General features: G+C 58.0%; 2 long non-coding RNA genes across 3 annotated transcripts in view; one reads left to right on the forward strand and one right to left on the reverse strand.

Annotated features, from left to right (window-relative positions):
- The first annotated feature begins 1,127 nt into the window (after window positions 1-1,127).
- The window catches only part of LOC138068080 (uncharacterized), a 112,989-nt gene continuing 92,555 nt past the window's right edge, over window positions 1,128-21,561 (forward strand). The window contains exons 1-7 of one of the 2 annotated variants that reach the window (XR_011142698.1): window positions 1,129-1,245; window positions 1,419-1,557; window positions 1,974-3,596; window positions 5,062-5,226; window positions 5,680-5,763; window positions 7,951-10,327; window positions 12,816-12,967. This is a non-coding gene — a long non-coding RNA (uncharacterized lncRNA). Of the gene's footprint in view, window positions 1,246-1,418; window positions 3,597-5,061; window positions 5,227-5,679; window positions 5,764-7,950; window positions 10,328-12,815; window positions 12,968-21,561 lie in introns of those variants that run through there. The other variant, XR_011142697.1, reaches the window with a different exon arrangement.
- LOC138068082 (uncharacterized) lies at window positions 9,069-10,921 on the reverse strand. Its single transcript, XR_011142700.1, has 2 exons — window positions 10,803-10,921; window positions 9,069-9,182 (listed from the first exon to the last, which is right to left on the reverse strand). It is a non-coding gene; the product is annotated as an uncharacterized lncRNA (long non-coding RNA).

Consider the following 21,561-nt stretch of genomic DNA (forward strand, 5'->3'; position numbering starts at 1 on the left):
GGCGTGGCTCGTTGGTGCCCTCGGCTGGCCAGAAATCGGTACTGCAGCCCGAAAAATCGGTACTGCAGGCGAAGCGGGGCGCAGGCGCACTGGGTTTCGGCGTGGCTCGTGGGTGCCCTCGGCTGGCCAGAAATCGGTACTGCAGCCCGAAAAATCGGTACTGCAGGCGAAGCGGGGCGCAGGCGCAGTGGTTTCGGCGTGGCTCGTTGGTGCCCTCGGCTGGCGAAAAATCGGTACTGCAGCCCGAAAAATCGGTACTGCAGGCGAAGCGGGGCGCAGGCGCAGTGGTTTCGGCGTGGCTCGTTGGTGCCCTCGGCTGGCCAGAAATCGGTACTGCAGCCCGAAAAATCGGTACTGCAGGCGAAGCGGGGCGCAGGCGCACTGGGTTTCGGCGTGGCTCGTTGGTGCCCTCGGCTGGCCAGAAATCGGTACTGCAGCCCGAAAAATCGGTACTGCAGGCGAAGCGGGGCGCAGGCGCAGTGGTTTCGGCGTGGCTCGTTGGTGCCCTCGGCTGGCCAAAATTGGTTACTGCAGCGGTAAGGCGCTCGCATGCGCACTGAATTTCCGTTGCTCCCTGCTGCCCCCCGGTGTCGACTCGCCAGCTCTGCAGCCGCCACTGCCCTCGCCGGCATACGGAGAATAACTGCAGCCAGCCGGCGCGTACCCGCGCAGTGCCAGTCACCGTGTTCGCCCCTACTCCGCCGTGTTTGGGTAACGGGTAAGCGAAGGGGCCGTGCTCCTCGCCCCTTCCCCGTGCTCATAGACCCGTAGCACAGAGTGCTTTTCCGTCCTGGTGCTTCCTTCCTGTTGTCGCGGGGACGGGCAGTGCCGCCTCGGCGCTGCTCCGCGGTGCCCTCACACCGGTGCAGCACCGGAGCCCTCTCGCTGATCCCCGCCGGGCTCTCGGGCACGGACCGAGCAGCCCCGGGGCGCCCGCCGCTGAGCGCGAGCCCCGCGGGGCCGCGGCGGGGGCGGCGGGCTGCAGTGCGCGTGCGGGAGCAGGGCTGCTGCAGCCCCGCGCCGGGAACACGCGGGGGCGCCGTTCCCCGCCTCGCTCTGCTCCCGCTCCGCTCCCCTCCCCTCCCCTCCTCTCCTCTCCTCTCCCCTCCCCCCCCGGCTCGGCGGGCGGCGCATGCGCGGCGGCGGGGAGCAGCATGGCGGCGCGCAGGGAGGGAGTTTTCGCTGGGGCGGCGGCGGGTGAGGGCCGAGGCCGCCCGGAGTCGAGGATGCGGGGGCTTCGGTGAGGTGAGCGTGTTGCTTCGGGTGGCCTCGGGCGCCAGGTGGTCTCCTGCCCGCTGGGGCCGTCGCTGCGTGGAGGCGGAGGTGCGGGGCGAGGTTTGGGGAGGGGGCTCTGGCCTGGCGCCGCGCCGCGCCGGCAGCGCGGGTTTGACCGTCCGTTTGCCGCGTGTCGCCCTCAGGGCCCCGGTTCCTCCCCGGCGCGGCCGCGGCGGGCGCTCGCCCCTGCGGAGGCGGCCGGGAGGAGCGGCGAGTCAGGCGGGCCCCGGAGCGGCGCTGGGCGGACGGCTCCCGTCGCGGCAGGCCTGCCCGAGGGTGCTGGTAAGTCGCAAGGAAGCTTAAAGCTACCGGACCAAACCGATTTAAGGTCACTTTGAGCCAGGTGCAGTTAGCGCAGCGCCGAGAACGTTTACTTGAGAGTTGTAGCTAGGGAAACGAGAAGGTGGACAGGGGAAAAATACGCCCAGGCACCCTGAGGCCTCCCCCAGTCGCAGGCACAGACTGTGGGCCCCAGCCAACCCGGGCACCAACTGACTGTAACCCCCGCTGAGCCTCGCTGAGCCCCGCGCCCTCCTGCACAGCTGCCCCGAAGCCACGGGGTTCTCCAGTCCAGAATGTGTCAATGGGTCCCCCGTTACCTCTGACGTCTGCCCAGGCGCTCGTACGCTGCACGGGGGTGTGGATGTCTCCAGCAGTGGCACAGCAGCCTGACACCTCCTCTTGTCTGCCCTCTTTAGAGAAAAGGGAACTTACAGCCCTTCTCGGTGACGAACGTGACAGATAGATGCAGCGGTGGCAAACAGATTTTTCTCTCTTTTCTCCTGAGCCACCTGTCAGAACCCTCTGTGCGTGCAAGAGGACTCTCTAAACGTGGCTTGTCCTCGGAGAAGGAGAGACGTGCTCCTTCAGCCCATAGGACGATTGGTACTGTTAATTACCACCTTTACTCACCAAAAATGTTGTGAAAGCGGGAGGGACTAGAGATGATGCCTAGCAGATTATGGACTGCATGTAAAGCTGAAACAAACAGCACGCTCCTTTAACACCGGAAACGGTTTAGTCCTAAGTAATAGAGGAACGTAGCTTTGAGTAACGCGAAGAGAAGCGGTTACATCAATCACCCCAAAAGCCTTGGAGAAGCGATCCAAAAGTCTGATCCCCTCATCACCTCATCGGTCCTTTTGGTTTGTCTGGCAGGGTAACTCAGGGTAACTGGGTGCCTCCGGGGAAGGACCGCGAACAAAGAAATTTGTGGGTAATTATACTCCTTACAGTCTTATTTCCCCGCCTGCCAGCGACAGTCTCTTCCAGTCTTGTGTACTGGAGTCAGTGGTCTCTTCCCTTTTGATTGGTTCACGTCTGCATCCCGGGACGGTTGCTATGTGCCTGTTTCACGGTGCCTTATCTTACCTGAAGTTACCTCTGTCCAGTGCGTGCTGTATCTTTGAGGGCTGGTTCTAGCTGGGTTTGCAGTCGCATCCTCAGCATTGTCTCTCAAGCTCATTTCCAGTTCACGCCTGCAGCCTTCGTCTACTTCAGGCACTAGTGCTAAGTTGGGCTACAGCTAAATTAAATCCCTTTTCTAACAATGGCGTGGGTGAGCGTTAGGGGATGTGCCTGCCTGTCCGATAACCTAGCCCTAATGGCCGTATGTAATGTTTCCAAACCGTTTACCCTGTAATGCGTGATGCAAAGCGCTGTATTAAGACCTCTCCTTTAAGGACGGGGCGGGGTGGGGGGGGAAGAACATGGTAAAGAGAAAAAGAACACACGTGAATTTAAGTGTTTCATTGAAGGTAAAAACGCAAGTTTAACAATCCCTGTTTGTTACAGGGATGGAAGCAACGATAGCAAAAGCTGACGAAGAGAAAAGACGGGCGAGCGGTTTTTGGCGATTAATACCTAAGGCACCGGATAAAACAAGGAAGCCGGAACGAAGTTTAGCGGACCCTTCACCTCAGCAGAAACTGCTACAGAAGGAGGTGTTCTGGCGTGGGCAACTAGTGATAACAAACGCCTGTTATTTCTGTCTCCCAGGGGCAGCGCTGAGGACTAAGTAACCCGTTCCTACCCTGTGGCTACTGTTAGCTGTGTCTGCCGTAGTTTTGCTTTGGGTGTTTCTGTTTGGTGTCGCTATCTTACATGCATCTACGAAAAGGGAAAGATGTGATGCTTTGTAGATTAATTGCCGCGGCTGAAACTGGAGAGACCGGAAAAACGTAAGCGAGCTGGAGGAATGAAATCAAATGGAACCAGCCAAAAGCTGCCTCCGTCTCCCAAAGAGGCAAAGCCCGTTCCTCCTGGTGAGGAAGGATCGCCATCGATGGGGATCAGGATAACAGATGGCCAACATATCACAGGTCTGTACGCGCTACAAAAAGTATGCTGCGTGCGTGTGTTTCTGTGCATGTGTAGACTTCGTGTGTCTATGAAGCATCGTATTTTAAAAGCTACAAGACAGCAAATTATTATCTTAGGGGAATGATAGTCAAGTGACCGGAGTTACCGAGAAGGAAGCGAGGGGAGAGAGAGGTGTCTGAATTGTAAAATTAAGAGAGTGATTTCAGGAAGGCTCAGTTAGTGCAACCCCAGGCTAGTGACATGGCCATGGTATTTGGAGAAAGAGGAAGAGGGGAGATAGGAGAAAGGCCAAAGCCTCGTGGCATTTAGGGTCCTCCTCATCAGTTCCGACTTGGAGCGATTTTTAGGAGGATTTAATTTCCTCCAGCAGTGGTAAGATAGCTTTGCGGGCATCAGCAGACCGTGGCGGAAATTCCTGGAGGGAGTCGGGAACGGAGCCGGAGCAAGGAACACGACGCCGCTTTCACTAAACTGAGAGAAGCGTCTGTAAAAAATCTCCTGCCCTAAAGTTGCCGGGACGAGGCAAGCCTTTCTCAGTAATGCTTTCCACGTCTGCTGCTTCCGCGGGAGCAGCACCATTAGAAAACAGCGGTAAGGGAAAGCGGGTGCTGGCAGCAGCATCCTTACATCCATCCCCTTTGAGGCCCGAACAGAAATTCTCCGGCTGCGAGAAGGACTGCTTAGTGGCAATCTGGGCTGTAGCTGCCCTTGAGATTTATTTTTTTTTGCCTCTGATGGCACAGATGCAGGCCGATCTGCTCAATTCCCTCTGGAACAGCTAATGCCAGGGAAACGAGTAGACAGCAGCGCATCCTCTCTCCAAGTGGCACAGCGGGCACGAAGCGTAACGGGGGGTGGGTTGCTGCGCAAGCGTTACGAGGAGCGGATCTTCCTCTGCGTGTCTGAGTTGAATGAGGGGCAGAGCGCGGTTGTGCCACAAATGTGGACGCAGAAGGCTTCCAAAAGATTAATCTCTAGCGGCTACTTAGTCCCGCTTCCCTTTCACAGCAACCCGAGGGTCGTCATAGTGACCAGAACGGGGGCTGGGGGAAGCGGTGTTTGTGCCTTGCATGCTATCGTTGATCTTGCTTGCGTGTGTCTTAGTGTGTGTGCTTTTTGCGCCTATAAACGAGTTTGGTTTCTTAAAAATTTCCTGCGGCGCTCTCCGCTTTTTTTGCTGTGCTTTATGCTTTGGTAGGGCGATGGATTTTACCGTGCCCCCAGCGATGAGCGCTGGCTGACAAAGTTATTCTGTGCCAGACAAGACAGAGGAGTTCAGACACGCAGCCTGCCAGAAGAACAGCGCCTGGGAGGGGTTGCTGGCCTTGAGCCGTAGGCGCTGATGCGCGTGGCTCGTTCTGTCAGACACGGAGAGGTTTTCGTTGGCTGCAGGAATTGTAGCTTGGCTTTACACCCACCCCATAGCGGTAGTATTTTTGTGTTTATACGTTGCCTTAATCCTAGGCGTTCGGAACATCGGGGAAGGACTATATGCTGCTGTGAAGAACTACGGGCTGCTGCCCTCAGACCTCTGTCAGTTATCGCGTGTCAGGAGAGGCCAGGAGAATCCAAATGCCAGCGGAAAGGTTCTCTGCCCGGTCCCGAAGAGGAGCCTTCGGCCGTAGGAAGGTTGGCAGCGCCCTTACCGGACCCGTGAGTAGCAAGCCACGCTTCGTGGACCAGCAAAGGAGAGGGGGGAGTAGCGCCTGGTAGCCCAGTCGCTATGGCATCGCTGGCGCTAGCAGGCCCGCGAGGTCTGTGTGAAGCCTCACCTGCCTGTCTGGAGCTTTATTTTGGTCTGTTTACCCGGAGTAACCGGCGAGGCCTAAAATGAGAATTTAGGATGGCTAGATGGGTAACCTGTGACCCGACCTGTCCTCGCCTTGCTTTGCTGCCTAGCAGCAAGTAATAACGGGAACTTGGGACCCCAGAATAAAAACTGTTGCAGTGCTTAAGGGAGGACCTGCGTTTGCCCAGGTTAGGGAACCGTAATGAAAGCTTGGGGGGGGGGGGTTGGAGGGGGGAGAGGAAGCTCCAAAACAGGAACCTCCCGGTGACCTTGGTGGTTTGATTCATTTGCAGAATAGTGTTCCGAGGGCCAGCAACCTGAGGAGGAGCCGCTCGACCCGTTTTGTTGATTTCGGTGATGCTGTTTTAAGGAAGCACGTAAGTACAGAAGAGCTCTGGGAGGGTTTTCAAACAAGACGGAGAAGAGTGTGGAAAAGCTAGGTGCCGTGAGTACGGAAGTTGTTAAGGGCTGAGAGAATTTGGGGGGTTAAGCGTGCGCACGTGACGGTCTGAAAGGGGCTGATGCACAAGCAGTAGTAAAAGGGTGTGACGGAGTGCAAGGTTCCTCCCTGGTGTGGGCCCGTGCGTGCGCCCTCGCTCTCGCGGATGCAGGCGATCTGGAGGCGCAGGGATTCGGGCAAGCAGGCCCACAGGCGGACTTGGGGAAAACGGTGTGCAGAGCGCTCGGTGGGTGAGCGGGGCTGGAGCGGGTCGAGGGCTGTCCCGGGCGGGCTGCCTGGGTCCATCCGGTTCTGCTCCCTGTCCCTCTGTCCAGCTCTCCATCTTTCTCTTTCTTTCCCCATAGCTCTGTCCAGTGCCCCATCCCTTTGTTTAACTACTCGTTGCTCTGCCCAGCTCCCCATCCCTCTTGTACTCTTTGCATCCCTCTGTCAATATGTTCCTCCCTCCGACTGGCTCCCTATCGCTCTGTCCAGCTCTCGATCATCCTTTTCCCCTCTCTGTCCCACTACCCGCCCGCTGTTCCTCTGTCCAGCTCCCCATCCCTCTGCCGCTCTTGTCTGTCTCTTTGTACCTTTCCAGCCTTCTGTCCCCCTCTCCAGCCTTCTCTTTCTATTTCTGTCCCTCTGTTCAGCTCCCCATCCATCTATTTGTCTCCCTATCCCTCTTTTCCCCTGTTCCGTCTCACCTCTCTGTCTGACTTCCCCTCCCTCTTTTTTTTCTCTCCACCTTTCTGGTTGGCTCTTCATCCTTCTCACTCTCTTCCCATTGGTCTGACTGGCTCCCGTTCCCTCTCTTCCAGTCCCCGTTCCTCTGTCTGGTTCTCCACCCTTCTCTTTTGCTTCCCGTCCCTCTGTCTGCTTCCCCTTCCCTCCTTTCCTCTCTTTATTCTTCTGTCCACTTCTACATCCCTCTTTTTCTCTCTTCTGCTCCCTGGTCCTCTGTCCAGCCCTCCACCTGTCTGGCCCTCTGTCCTCTCTTTCTCTTCCTTTGTCCAGGGCCCTGACCCTGGGGCTAGGTCTCTGTCCTTCTCTTTCTTTTTCCATCTGTCAGCCAAGCTCTCTATCCCTCTTTTCTTCTGTTCTGCTCCCTGTCCCTCTGTCCAGCTGAAGGTTCATCATTCCTTTGTGTTTTGTCTGGTGTGGAAGGTGTCAAGAGGCAATTGGTGCTCAGCAGAGACGATCAGTAGCGACCAGAGGGTCCCATCAATCTGCCTGGTTCAGGTCATGTCAGATACCCCTGCAGTGACTCTATGTGCAGAGGCATGGGGCTGCGGATGTGCAGTGGGGGAGCACTAATGGGCCATAGATGCTGTGGGGGATGTGGTAGACAGTGAAGAGGCTTCTGGGGAAGCTGTCGTGGAGGCAGAGATTAGCAGAGGCTCCGAGTACTCGGGTGTTAGGACAGGTGCTTGTGGTAGGGCAGTCTGGAGCTACTGCTGTCTGTCGTACTCGTCAGTGCAGTCTGCAGTTACTGTGTCTTGTCTGCCTGTGCGCAGACAGGGCTGCTGCGCGGTGCAGCTTGAGTCGTGATTGTGTCGCTGTTATTGAGCCCAGTTTTCTGACTTTATGCAAACTGTTGTCTTCCCTACATCAGCCTTACTCTGCTCCTCTTCCAGGAGCCTGTTTTCAACTCTGCTTTCCGGCATGCTGTCATGTCACAGGGATTATCCAGCACGGTCTGTCTGACTTGTGCCACATGCTAGGCAGCCTGAACGAGTGAAGCAAAATCCTTCTTCTGTCATTGTCCAGGCCAGAGTCAGTTTCCCATCAGCTCAGTCTCCAGAGTTTGGAGTTTTTGGAGGCCTTAGTTTTTATCCTGCCTTGGCTGGACAGTGCTTTCTGAGAGTGTCCGTCAGCGGCACAGTTTCCCTGAGGAGGACCATCTACCGAAGGCTGGAGGTGGCCGAGTGCCTGAGCGAGCCTGACTGTATGTGAGGGCTGCCGTGACATCCTTGCGATGAAACGGAGCCTGAGAGAGTGACTGGAGCAGTGTAGAGGGTCAGTCATAATTGTGGGAATAATTACAGGCCTTGGACTAGGGAGTAGTTCTAGGAGGGCTGCGCAGTTGCCTGGCCTCTCAGTAACTGTTCTGGCTTCTTTGCAGGTGCTGAAGCATAGTCTGGCAGTCGAAGGAGCGGTGTCACAGCTGGGAGCTCTGCGGAGATCTGTGGCTGGCCATGAAGGTCGAGCTCTGACTTGCAGCGTGGACGCAGCTAAGTCTTGGGGCTGCACAGTGTGTGTGCAGGGCTGGGAGGTGGAAGGTGGTTGTCCCCTAGGTGGTTGCTGGTGTCACTGGCTGTGGATGTTTGCCCATGGAGCTGAGGGGACCAAAAATATTAATTGTCTGTAATGGAGATGAATTAGTGCTCGCTGTGTTTCAGGTAGGTTCAGTGGAAAAGCAGCTTAGTGCAATCCCGTGGAGTGATTCTTGCACGTGCTCACATTTGAATGGTGGCTAAAACCAAGCCTATAAACAGCAACTGTAGCATGATTCTGGTGCATGTCTTCCTGTTCTGCTGCCCTTCTAAATGAAGGGGAAACTTCTTAAGCTGTGGGCAAAACTTGCACGCTCATGTGTACTTTGGTGTTTCTTGCTTAAAGCTGAGGGTTTGGAGTTTTTCACTTAAGGTTTATTGTTTAGTTTGTTGTTGAGGGTCTGTCACTCAGGGGCTATGGTTTATTACTTTATTTAGTGGGGCTGTCTTTATCAGTCAGGGTTTACAGTTTGCTGACTTAGCGATCAGGGCACAGGATTTAAAATCCAACCTCATCCGTAAATTTTAAAGCAACCATTTGGGTTCCAAGATTTGCAGTTTGTCACTTTAGGGTTCAGGGCTTATGCCTCACTGATAAATGACAAGGGCTACATCCTTAGATAATAAACTGTAAGCCCTGAGGCCTAAGCAGCAGGCTGCAAACCCTTCTTTGGGGTTTGTAACCTTCGCCTGTACCCAGCGTTCAGCTTTGTGCACTGACCTGAGGTCTGGATTTGATAGGGCACAGGCCCATCACACTGAGTGGTGATGTGACAGGTGAGGTGAGAGCTGTGAACGTGTCTTGCAGGGCTCTAGTCTGGGGCAGTAGTGCAGACAGGCAGGATCAGAGATCAAAGATCTTCTCACCTATCAGAGCTGAATCCTATCCCTGAAGGAAAAAGTAGAGGGGATAGGCTGTCGGCTACTCAGACATCTGCCACCTCAAGGGCAGCAGCAGGAGCTGACCCTTCCCCAAAGGACCGACGAACGCCGGTGCGGAGGTGACTCTTCAGGTGTCACAGGGTAAGGAGAAGCATGCTGGCACTGAGCTCCATGGCAGACTCTCTCCCAGGTGTTGCTTCTGTGCAGTAAAACAATAAACAGTTGCTTTACTCTTTGCACTCGCGTCTGTGGTTCCTGCTGTCGCTTTGCCTGAAGATGATGCCCAGGGGAGGAGGTTACACATTGTGTCTGGGATTGGGAGCTGGTCCCCACATCCTTTGTACTTGGGGGTCCCTGCGGTTCCCAGGGACCCCAGTGCTGTTCACAGGGCTCTGGGTAACTTCCCTTGCATTGCCTCGACCCTTGGGGCTCTTGGTGGAGTTTCCCATTATCCTGGGGGCAGCCAGGGTCCCTCCAGGGCTGTGTGAAGTCCCCAGACTGCCCTCAGATTTTTCTTTCAGCACTCCGCAACATCCCTCATGTGTCGGTGGCGGGGGCCTGTGTGCCTGGTGCTGGGAGACAGAGTTTTCCTGGGGAAAGGGGGAGCCTGCAGGCACCTTGCCGTCAGCTGCACTGAGCCCTGTGACATGCCTTGTGGCCCCTTTAGTGTGCACAAAGGCCCTTCACTTGAATTTTGGTTTGCCCAAGAGCCCTGCATTTGCCCTTTGGTGGTCCTCAGGACACCTCAATTCACATTTTGGGTTGCTGCCAAGCCCTCTGTGTGCTTTTCCGCGTGCCCTGGGGCCCGATGTTTGTTTTGCAGCACACCGCAAAGTTCTCTGTTTATCTTTCTCCCCTGTCCCCGAGTTTTCTGGGTGATTTTTGGTGTGCCCCAGGGTCCTGCCTTTGCCTTTTGGTGCCCCCAGAGTCACTCTGTTTTCTCTATCATCACCTGGTAACTTTTTTTTAACTTTTGTTGCACCCAGACCTCTTGATTTGTTCTCTTGTCCCCTGAATACTCCCTCTTCCTCTCTGTACCCCCCAGGGCTCTCCCTTTAGCTTCTAGCAAGCACCTCTCAGGCGCTGGGGTGCCTCTGCTGCCCTGGCAGCCCCAGCTGTCCCTGATGGGGCTGAGGGTAATTCCCTTCCCCTGGTTCCTGAGGGCTGCAGCTGTGGGCCCTGGGGCTGGAACAAGCCCCAGGTGGGGCTGGGGGCCACGGCAGGCATGCGCCGGGGCTGGGGCCGCAGTCGGGAGGAAGCTCGTGCAGGGGCCGGTCTGGGACAACGGAGCTGCCTCTGAGCACCGCCCGCCGGGACCGGCGCTGCGGCCGCACCGCGGAGGAGGTGAGCGGGGCCGGGGGGTGCGCGCGTCCCGGCAGACGGGAGCATCTCGGGCCAGCGGAAACTGCGCCGGGGATGGCGGTGCACCAGGGCGGTGGGGAAGAGCGGAGCACCGGGGCCGTGGGGAGTGGTCAGGAAGGGGGTGCGCTGGGGCTGGGGGGGAGGTAGGAGGGGGGCCAGGGCTGTGATGGGGCGAGGAGCGGAGAGAAAAGGGGGGCGCCAGGGCGAGGGTGGAACGAGGAAGGGGTTGCGCCGGGGCTGGAAGAGGAAGGAAAAGGGGCGTCGGGGCTGCAGTGGTGCGGGGGGAGGGAGGACGGGGGGGCGTCGGGGCTGGCGGGGTTGGTTTATTGCGCGGTGGGAGTGGCGCGGGGGGTCCTGGGTCAGACCGGGACCGTGTCGGGGGGGGCGGGGGAAGGAGAGATCCCAGAGGAAGGCCTGGGAGAGTCGCAGTGGGGGCAGGGGCAGTGTCGGAGCTGACCCGGGGCCGGTCCGGCGGCGTCGGGGGAATCTCGGGCCGGGGTTGGGGATCGCGGGGCCCCTCTCCGGGCTCGGCGGCGTCCGGGTGTCAGGGGGCGGGAGGGTGGTTGGGACGGGAAGGAACTGAATCGCCAGAGGGTCAAACCTCACCGAGCGCTGAGGACCGCGGCATGCCGGGAGCAGTAGTCTTCCGGCACGGGGCTTCCGGGCGGCCATGTTGTTTCGCGGGCCATGCCGGGAGCAGTAGTCTTCCGGCACGGGGCTTCCGGGCGGCCATGTTGTTTTGCGGGCCATGCCGGGAGGAGTAGTCTTCCGGCACGGGGCTTCCGGGCGGCCATGTTGGTTCGCCGTGCATGCCGGGAGGAGTAGTCTTCCGGCACGGGGCTTCCGGGCGGCCATGTTATTTCGCTCTGCATACTGGGAGCAGTAGTCTTCCGGCACGGGGCTTCCGGGCGGCCATGTTGGTTCGCCGTGCATGCCGGGAGGAGTAGTCTTCCGGTACGGGGCTTCCGGGAGGCCATGTTGTTTCGCTCTGCCTGCCGGGAGCAGTAGTCTTCCGGTACGGGGCTTCCGGGAGGCCATGTTGCTTTGCGCGGTGTGCCGGGAGCAGTAGTCTTCCGACACGGGACTTCCGGGAGGCCATGTTGTTTCGCTCTGCCTGCCGGGAGTAGTAAACTTCCGGCACTGAGCTTCCGGGCGGCCATTTTGTTTCGCTCTGCCTGCCGGGAGCAGTCGTCTTCCGGCAAGGGGCTTCCGGGCGGCCATGTTGTTTCACTCTGCATGCTGGGAGTAGTAAACTTCCGGCACTGAGCTTCCGGGCGGCCATGTTGCTTCGCTCTGCATGCCGGGAGGAGTAGTCTTCCAGCAGTAGCTTTCCCGGCGGCCATTTTAATCTGCAGGGCATGCTGGCAGGTGTTACCTTCTCCTGCTGGGCTTTTGGGAGACCATCTTGTGTCTCTCGAGGTGGCAGGAGGTGCAGCTGTCAGCGGGTTTCCCACCCGCTGGCCACGTTGTGTTCTGTGGCATACCAGGAGCTGTAGTTCCAGGTGTCTGTGCCTTCTCAGCCCTGCAGCATTGGCCCAGTGTCTCTGTTCCTCACTGGACATTTGCTGCTCCCAGGAGAGCGTCCATGGGTCACCGAGGCAGTGGAATTTCCCTGTCTTTCCCTGGTACAGGGCAGGAAGTATTTTCCATCTCTGGTGTGCCCAGACAGGGTTCTCCCCAGGGCCTGGGGATGTTCCTATTGTGCCTGGGGAGGGCAGGGAGAGTGTGAGGGGCTGTGGGGGCTCCTGATAGTCATAGCTTTGTTCAGGCTTGGGGCCAGGTAGGCAGCAACAACTAGGAGGAGTGGTGGCGCTGGGAGGGAATGGTGCAAAGCTATCCTGTTTTGCAGCACAAGGAAATGCAACCAGCACTGTGGCTGTCCAAGGACCCTAAAAGAGCCGGAGAGACCCTGGAACAGCCGCAGGCACCCCACAGCAGCCCCAGGGACTGTGTCACTGCCTCCCAAGGTCACTGTGTTCAGCTACCTTTAACTGGGTGGAAAGAGCCTCCAGGAGCCCTGGGCACAGCTGCAGAGGATCCCCAGTTGCCTCTACATATTTTCTTTACAAACATGGGATCTCTTGGATGCCTTGCCGCTGCTTCTGTGTTGCTCAGTGCCTAGGTGTGCTATGTTCGCATCCACCGTCTGTGCTGCCCTCTGCTCTGTTAGAGCTGTTGGCCGGATCAAAAGGGGTGTGCGGCTAAGAGCTAGGCCAGGGGGTCTCAGCTGCCTGGTATAGGACAAATAGGAGGGGGAATGGGCAACAGGACATAAAAGTACATGTGGATGAGAAACAGGTGCTTTAGAGGACTAAGATGCAGGGGCAACTGACAGGAGTAGAAGTAGCAGGGGAAAACAGTGATGAGGAAGATGTGTTGTTAGAGGCAGTACAGCGGAGAAGAGAGGGGAAAAAATGCTCCTATGACGAAATAAGAACTGTCCTGAAGAGATTTGCTTTTTGCCCTTCAGGTTATGACTCTACATGACTTCCTGAGAACTGTTCTGAGCACATGGTGTTGCAGGTCAAGACTGCCTGGGCAGTGATCCTCAAGTTGTCTGCCAAGACTACACAACAGCTGACAGCTGCCTGCGGAATGAAAGCAAAGGCCTGCTTCTCGGAGGTAAGAGGCAGGGTCCAAGTGGAAGGATTATGGCAGGTGAGTTAATGTCCCAGAACCTTCAGTTTTCTGCCTCATCACCCCAGGACTCACCCATTTACTCCCTAGTTCCTTCAGGACCTATCCATTTGCCTTCAGGTGTGCTCCAAGACACTCCATTTGTTCTCCTGTCCCCTCGGAAGTCTTTGCTGCTTTCTAGTTCCTGCATGATTACTCTGCCATTTAGTGTCTGTGGGTCTTCTGGTAGCATCAAGACTCCTATGTTTGTTCTTTTGTCCTATTAAGTCCCCTCTCTCTTTCTTCTGGGTCCCTCAATACCCCTCCATTTGCCATTAGTGCATCCCAGAGCCTTTGTTTTTCCCTGTAGTCCTCTCAGGATGCCTCTGTTTGCCCTCTGAGCCCCTTAGGGCCCACCTCACTGTCTCTTAGTCCCATCAGCAGCCCTCTGATTGCCACACGCTCCCCTCAGGAACCTTTGTTTGCCTTGAGGGCACTCCAGAACCCTGGGCGCTCATGGCACCCTTTCAGTGTGCCCTGAAGCCCTCCTTTTCTATTCATTGCACCACAGAGTCCTCTCTATGCCCTATCCCTATGACCGTTCTGTGTGCCCTCTATCCCATCAGGTCCCCTTTCCTTCCAGTCCCCTCAAGACTCCTCCATCTTCCTTTCTTTTACCTCAGAGCTCTCTGTGTTCTCTAGTCTGATCAAAATCAATCCATGTGGCATGTAGCCTCAAAACTGCTGGCCTTCACTGTGTTCCAGCATTGCCTAAATGCCCCCAAATCCCACCTGAGCTCCTCCTTGGGAGTTCTGTTTCTCTCAGATCCCTTTCTGTTCTCCTTCTTTGCCTCTTAGTGCATACTATAGCCCTCCATTTCCTTGCAGCCTGCCTTATGCCTTCTCAATTATCTTCTACTCCCTTCAGAACCCCCATGTTTGTTCTTCAAAGCACCCCAGAACCCTGTGTTCTCCTGTCGCGCTCCAGGGCCGTTTGCAACCTAGTCCCATCAGAACCAGTCCTTTTCCATTTTGGTGCACCCCAGTGCCCACTGTGTGCTGTCTCTTCCCCTCAGGACCCCGGCATCTAATCCCCACAGAATGCCTCCTTTGGCCCTTGGGCTCCCTAACAACCCCTTCCTGAGCCCTTGATTTGAGCTGGAGACATCCTTCTGACATGCCATCCTAGAACCCAATGAATGCCCTCTAATCTTCTCAAGACTCTTCCATTTTCTAATCTAGTTACCTCAAAACTGCTCCCAAAGCCTTCACTGTGCCCTAGAGGCCTCTCTTTGATGTCTAGTCCCCCTAGGCCTGCTCCAATCCTCTCAGAAGCCCTCCATTGTGCACCAGAGGCTCTCTTGGGTGTGTAGAGTCCTTAGGAGCCCTCTAGTACCCTCAGAACCCCTCCTGAGGCCTTTGTAGTGCCCCAGAGCCCTCTTGGGGTCCAGTAGCTCTCTTAGGACCTAATTCCTTCAGTACCCCTCTTTTGGCCTGCGTTGTGCAGGAGCCCTCTGTTAGCCTTCTAGCTCTCAGGGGACCACTCCAGTCCCATCAGAACCCCTCCTTTTGCCTTCATTGTGCCCCCTTGCTTTTTTTTTTTTTTTTTTTTTTTCTTTCTAGCCCACTTACAACCTCCCTAGTCTACTCTAGGTGTCTCTTTTGGCCAAAATTGTGTCCCAGAGCCCTCTTTTAGCCCTCCAGATCCCTTAGGACCTCTCTTTTCCCCCTCAGGATCCTTTAGGACCTTTGTTCCCAGAGGCTTCCTTTGATCATATAACCCCCTTATGACCCTTCTAGTGAACTCGGTACCCATCTTTTGGCCTTTCCTGTGCCCCAGAGAGCTCTATTGACCCTCTAGACCCACTAGAACCTTTCCAGTCACCCCTGAACCCCTCTAGAGGCCTTTATTATGCCACAGAGCTGTCTTTTGGCCCTCCTGACCCCTGAGTCTTTTTTTGGCAATGTTAGACCCCTGAGAATCCCTCTAGTGCACTCTGAATGACTCTTCCAAACTTCTTTCTGCCCCAGAACAGTCAGGCCCTTTGGACCCCTTAGGACCCCTGTAGTCCCCTTGGAACTGCCCTGTAGGATTTCGTTGTACCCCAGAGTTCTGTGTTAACCCTCTGGAGCCCTTAGCACCCCTCTAGGCTGCCCTACTCTCCACTTTGGCCTTGAATTTTGACCCACAGACCTCTGTTGGCCCTCTAGTCCCTTCAGAAACCTTCCAGAGGCATTTGTTACTCAGAACCAGTCCTCGGATGCTTGTTGTGCTCCAGAGCTGTCTTCTGGCCCTCCAGCACCTACAGGAGCCCGTTTATCTGCTCAGAACCCCTCCTCAGGTCTTCCTTGTTCCCTAGAGTCATTTTTCAGGGACACGGAGGCCCAAGCGGTCCTCTAGTGCGCTCTAGCCTACTCTTCCAACATTCTGTCAGCCCTAAAGCTCTATCTTGGCTCCTCAGGCCCCTTATCACCACTCCAGGGCACTCTGGACCACTCTTTGTGTCTTCCTTGCTGCCCAGAGCTGTCTGCCAGCCCTCCGCTGGCAAATAGTTCCTCTGGCTAGGAACTGTCTAGTTGCCTCTGAAGCCCTCCTGAGGTCACCCTTGTTCCCCAGGTTTTCATTTGTTGGCCATCGGGTCTCCTCAGCATCCCTCTAGTGTGTTCTGGGCTACTCTTTTGGCCTGTCTTCTTCCCCGAGGCTGTATGTTGGCCCTCGAGACCCCTTAGGCCCCCTGGAGTCAACTCACAAACCCTCTGGAGCCCTGGGTTGGCCCTCCAGCCCCCTCAGCAGCCCTCTCTTCTGCTCTGGAGCCCCCTTTAGGCCACCTTCTTCTCACCACAGACATCTGCTGGCCCCCATAAACCCCTTGAAGGCCCCCTCCAGTGTGCTATGGCCTACTCTTGCCGCCTCCTTTGCGCCCCAGAGGTGTCTTTTGGACGTCCAGCCCCTTTAGCCCCCCTCTAGTCCCTTCAGAAGCCCTGGGGAGACCTTGGTTGGTCCTGGAGCCCCGCTGTGGCCCTCCGGCCCTCCTAGCAGCCATCTAGTATACTCGGGACGACTCTTGAACCCAACGCTGTGCCCCAGAGTCCTCTTTAGGCCCTCCAGACCCCTTGAGACTGTTCTTGTTCCACAGAGGCCGCCATGGAGGTCCTCCTTCTTCCCCAGAGTTGTCTTTTGGCTAGGCACACGCCTTGAGGGCCCCCTCTGGTGCCCTCGGGACTACTCTGGCAGGTTTCCCTGTGCCCCAGAGCTGGATCTTGGCTCCCTAGGCCCCTTTGCACCGCTCTAGAGCGCTCCGCACCACTCTCTGGCTCTTCCTTGCTAGCCAGAGCTGTCCCTTGCTCGTGCCGAGCCCTCAGGAAAGGTCTAGGTGGCCCAGACCCCCTCCAGAGGTCTTCCTTTTCCCCCAGAGTCTCCTTTTGTCCTGGCACACGCCTTGAGGGTCCCCTCTGGTGCCCTCGGGACTACTCTGGCAGGTTTCCCTGTGCCTCAGAGCTGTCTTCGGCCCCCCCACAGCTCTTAGCACTGCTTTATCCACCTCAGAGCCCCTGGGGAGACCTTTGGCGTGCCCCACAGCACTCTTTTGGCCCCCCAGACCCCTTAGGCACTGTCTAGGTGGCCCAGAGCCCCTCCTCAGCTCCTCCTCCTTCCCCAGAATGGGGTTTTGGGTCATGTAAACCCTTGAGGGCCCCCTCTGGGGCCCTCGGGACTACTCTGGCAGGTTTCCCTGTGCCCCAGAGCTGTCTTCGGGCCCCCCACAGCTCTTAGCACTGCTGTCTCCACCTCAGAGCCCCTGGGGAGACCTTTGGGGTGCCCCAGAGCTGTGTTGGGGCCCCCCATAGCTCTTAGCACTGCTCTATCCACCTCAGAGCCCCTGCGGAGACCTTTGGCGTGCCCCAGAGCTGTCTTTTGGCTCTCCGGACCCCTTAGGCACTGTCTAGGTGGCCCAGAGCCCCTCCTCAGCTCCTCCTCCTTCCCCAGAGTGGTCTTTTGGCTAGGCACACGCCTTGAGGGCCCCCTCTGGTGCCCTCGGGACTACTCTGGCAGGTTTCCCTCTGCCCCAGAGCTGGATCTTGGCTCCCTAGGCCCCTTCGCAACTCTCTAGAGCACCCCGCAACACTCTTTGGCTCCTCCTTGCTAGCCAGAGATGTCTCTTGCTCGTGCTGAGCCCTCAGGAACGGTCTAGGTGGCCCAGACCCCCTCCTCAGCTCCTCCTCCTTCCCCAGAGTGGTCTTTTGGCTAGGCACACGCCTTGAGGGCCCCCTCTGGTGCCCTCGGGACTACTCTGGCAGGTTTCCCTGTGCCCCAGAGCTGTCTTCGGCCCCCCCACAGCTCTTAGCAGTGTTCTATCCATCTCAGAGCCCCTGGGGAGACCTTTGGGGTGCCCCAGAGCTGTCTTTTGGCTCTCCGGACCCCTTAGGCACTGTCTAGGTGGCCCAGACGCCGTCCTCAGCTCCTCCTCCTTCCCCAGAGTTGTCTTTTGGCTAGGCACACGCCTTGAGGGCCCCCTCTGCTGCCCTCGGGACTACTCTGGCAGGTGTCCCTGTGCCCCAGAGCTGGATCTTGGCTCCCTAGGCCCCTTCGCACTGCTCTAGAGCACTCCGCAGCACTCTCTGGCTCTTCCTTGCTAGCCAGAGCTGTCTCTTGCTCGTGCTGAGCCCTCAGGAAAGGTCTAGGTGGCCCAGACCCCCTCCTGAGCTCCTCCTCCTTCCCCAGAGTCTCTTTGTGGCCATGCAGAGCCCTTAGAAGCCCTCTCGTGACTTCTGAACTACAATTGCAGTACTCGTTGTGCCCCAGAGCTGTTTTTTGGCCCCCCAGATCCTTTAGGTACTGTCTAGGTGGCCCGGATCCCCTCCTCAGCTCCTCCTCCTTCCCCAGAGTTGTCTTTTGGCTAGGTACACGCCTGGAGGGCCCCCTCTGGTGCCCTCGGGACTACTCTGGCAGGTTTCCCTCTGCCCCAGAGCTGGATCTTGGCTCCCTAGGCCCCTTCGCACCGCTCTAGAGCGCTCCGCACCACTCTCTGGCTCCTCCTTGCTAGCCAGAGCTGTCCCTTGCTCGTGCTGAGCCCTCAGGAAAGGTCTAGGTGGCCCAGACCCCCTCCAGAGGTCTTCCTTCTCCCCCAGAGTTGCCTTTTGGCTAGGCACACGCCTTGAGGGCCCCCTCTGGTGCCCTCGGAACTACTCTGGCAGGTTTCCCTGTGCCCCAGAGCTGTCTTCGGCCCCCCCACAGCTCTTAGCACTGCTCTCTCCACCTCAGAGCCCCTGGGGAGACCTTTGGGGTGCCCCAGAGCTGTCTTTTGGCCCCCCAGACCCCTTAGGCACTGTCTAGGTGGCCCAGAGCCCCTCCTCAGCTCCTCCTCCTTCCCCAGAGTGGTCTTTTGGCTAGGCACACGCCTTGAGGGCCCCCTCTGGGGCCCTCGGGACTACTCTGGCAGGTTTCCCTGTGCCCCAGAGCTGTCTTCGGGCCCCCCAGAACTCTTAGCACTGCTGTCTCCACCTCAGAGCCCCTGGGCAGACTTTTGGGGTGCCCCACAGCACTCTTTTGGCCCTCCGGACCCCTTAGGCACTGTCTAGGTGGCCCAGACCCCCTCCTCAGCTCCTCCTCCTTCCCTAGAGTGGGGTTTTGGGTCATGTAAAGCCTTGAGGGCCCCCTCTGGTGCCCTCGGGACTACTCTGGCAGGTTTCCCTGTGCCCCAGAGCTGTGTAGGTGCCCCCCACAGCTCTTAGCACTGCTGTCTCCACCTCAGAGCCCCTGGGGAGACCTTTGGGGTGCCCCAGAGCTGTCTTTTTGCCCCCCAGACCCCTTAGGCACTGTCTAGGTGGCCCAGACCCCTTCCTCAGCTCCTCCTCCTTCCCTAGAGTGGGGTTTTGGGCCATGTAAACCCTTAAGGGCTCCCTCTGGGGCCGTCGGCACTACTCTGGCAGGTTTCCCTGTGCCCAGAGCTGGATCTTGGCTCCCTAGGCCCCTTCGCACTGCTCTAGAGTACTCCACAGCACTCTCTGGCTCTTCCTTGCTAGCCAGAGCTGGCTCTTGCTCGTGCTGAGCCCTCAGGAACGGTCTAGGTGGCCCAGACCCCCTCCTGAGCTCCTCCTCCTTCCCCAGAGTCTCTTTGTGGCCATGCAGAGCCCTTAGAAGCCCTCTCGTGACTTCTGAACTACAATTGCAGTACTCGTTGTGCCCCAGAGCTGTTTTTTGGCCCCCCAGATCCCTTAGGCACTGTCTAGGTGGCCCAGATCCCCTCCTGAGCTCCTCCTCCTTCCCCAGAGTGGTCTTTTAGCTAGGCACACGCCTTGAGGGCCCCCTCTGCTGCCCTCGGGACTACTCTGGCAGGTTTCCCTGTGCCCCAGAGCTGTCTTCGGGCCCCCCAGAATTCTTAGCACTGCTGTCTCCACCTCAGAGCCCCTGGGGAGACCTTTGGCGTGCCCCACAGCACTCTTTTGGCCCCCCAGACCCCTTAGGCACTGTCTAGGTGGCCCAGACCCCTCCTCAGCTCCTCCTCCTTCCCCAGAATGGGGTTTTGGGTCATGTAAAGCCTTGAGGGCCCCCTCTGGTGCCCTCGGGACTACTCTGGCAGATTTCCCTCTGCCCCAGAGCTGTGTAGGTGCCCCCCACAGCTCTTAGCACTGCTGTCTCCACCTCAGAGCCCCTGGGGAGACCTTTGGGGTGCCCCAGAGCTGTGTTGGGGCCCCCCATAGCTCTTAGCACTGCTCTATCCACCTCAGAGCCCCTGCGGAGACCTTTGGCGTGCCCCAGAGCTGTCTTTTGGCCCTCCGGACCCCTTAGGCACTGTCTAGGTGGCCCAGAGCCCCTCCTCAGCTCCTCCTCCTTCCCTAGAGTGGGGTTTTGGGTCATGTAAACCCTTGAGGGCCCCCTCTGGTGCCCTCGGGACTACTCTGGCAGGTTTCCCTGTGCCCCAGAGCTGTCTTCGGGCCCCCCACAGCTCTTAGCACTGCTGTCTCCACCTCAGAGCCCCTGGGGAGACCTTTGGGGTGCCCCAGAGCTGTCTTTTTGCCCCCCAGACCCCTTAGGCACTGTCTAGGTGGCCCAGACCCCTTCCTCAGCTCCTCCTCCTTCCCTAGAGTGGGGTTTTGGGCCATGTAAACCCTTAAGGGCCCCCTCTGGGGCCCTCGGCACTACTCTGGCAGGTTTCCCTGTGCCCAGAGCTGGATCTTGGCTCCCTAGGCCCCTTCGCACTGCTCTAGAGTACTCCACAGCACTCTCTGGCTCTTCCTTGCTAGCCAGAGCTGGCTCTTGCTCGTGCTGAGCCCTTAGGAACGGTCTAGGTGGCCCAGACCCCCTCCTGAGCTCCTCCTCCTTCCCCAGAGTCTCTTTGTGGCCATGCAGAGCCCTTAGAAGCCCTCTCGTGACTTCTGAACTACAATTGCAGTACTCGTTGTGCCCCAGAGCTGTTTTTTGGCCCCCCAGATCCTTTAGGCACTGTCTAGGTGGCCCGGATCCCCTCCTAAGCTCCTCTTCCTTCCCCAGAGTGGTCTTTTGGCTAGGCACACGCCTGGAGGGCCCCCTCTGGTGCCCTCGGGACTACTCTGGCAGGTTTCCCTGTGCCCCAGAGCTGGATCTTGGCTCCCTAGGCCCCTTCGCACCGCTCTAGAGCGCTCCGCACCACTCTCTGGCTCCTCCTTGCTAGCCAGAGCTGTCCCTTGCTCGTGCTGAGCCCTCAGGAACGGTCTAGGTGGCCCAGACCCCCTCCAGAGGTCTTCCTTCTCCCCCAGAGTTGCCTTTTGGCTAGGCACACGCCTTGAGGGCCCCCTCTGGTGCCCTCGGGACTACTCTGGCAGGTTTCCCTGTGCCCCAGAGCTGTCTTCGGCCCCCCCACAGCTCTTAGCACTGCTGTCTCCACCTCAGAGCCCCTGCGGAGACCTTTGGGGTGCCCCAGAGCTGTCTTTTGGCTCTCCAGACCCCTTAGGCACTGTCTAGGTGGCCCAGAGCCCCTCCTCAGCTCCTCCTCCTTCCCCAGAGTGGTCTTTTAGCTAGGCACACGCCTTGAGGGCCCCCTCTGCTGCCCTCGGGACTACTCTGGCAGGTTTCCCTGTGCCCCAGAGCTGTCTTCGGGCCCCCCACAGCTCTTAGCACTGCTGTCTCCACCTCAGAGCCCCTGGGCAGACTTTTGGGGTGCCCCACAGCACTCTTTTGGCCCTCCGGACCCCTTAGGCACTGTCTAGGTGGCCCAGACCCCCTCCTCAGCTCCTCCTCCTTCCCTAGAGTGGGGTTTTGGGTCATGTAAAGCCTTGAGGGCCCCCTCTGGTGCCCTCGGGACTACTCTGGCAGGTTTCCCTGTGCCCCAGAGCTGTGTAGGTGCCCCCCACAGCTCTTAGCACTGCTGTCTCCACCTCAGAGCCCCTGGGGAGACCTTTGGGGTGCCCCAGAGCTGTCTTTTTGCCCCCCAGACCCCTTAGGCACTGTCTAGGTGGCCCAGACCCCTTCCTCAGCTCCTCCTCCTTCCCTAGAGTGGGGTTTTGGGCCATGTAAACCCTTAAGGGCCCCCTCTGGGGCCCTCGGCACTACTCTGGCAGGTTTCCCTGTGCCCAGAGCTGGATCTTGGCTCCCTAGGCCCCTTCGCACTGCTCTAGAGTACTCC

The sequence above is a fragment of the Struthio camelus genome, chromosome 8 (assembly GCF_040807025.1).
Source record: "Struthio camelus isolate bStrCam1 chromosome 8, bStrCam1.hap1, whole genome shotgun sequence".
In the NCBI taxonomy this organism is placed as follows: domain Eukaryota; kingdom Metazoa; phylum Chordata; class Aves; order Struthioniformes; family Struthionidae; genus Struthio; species Struthio camelus.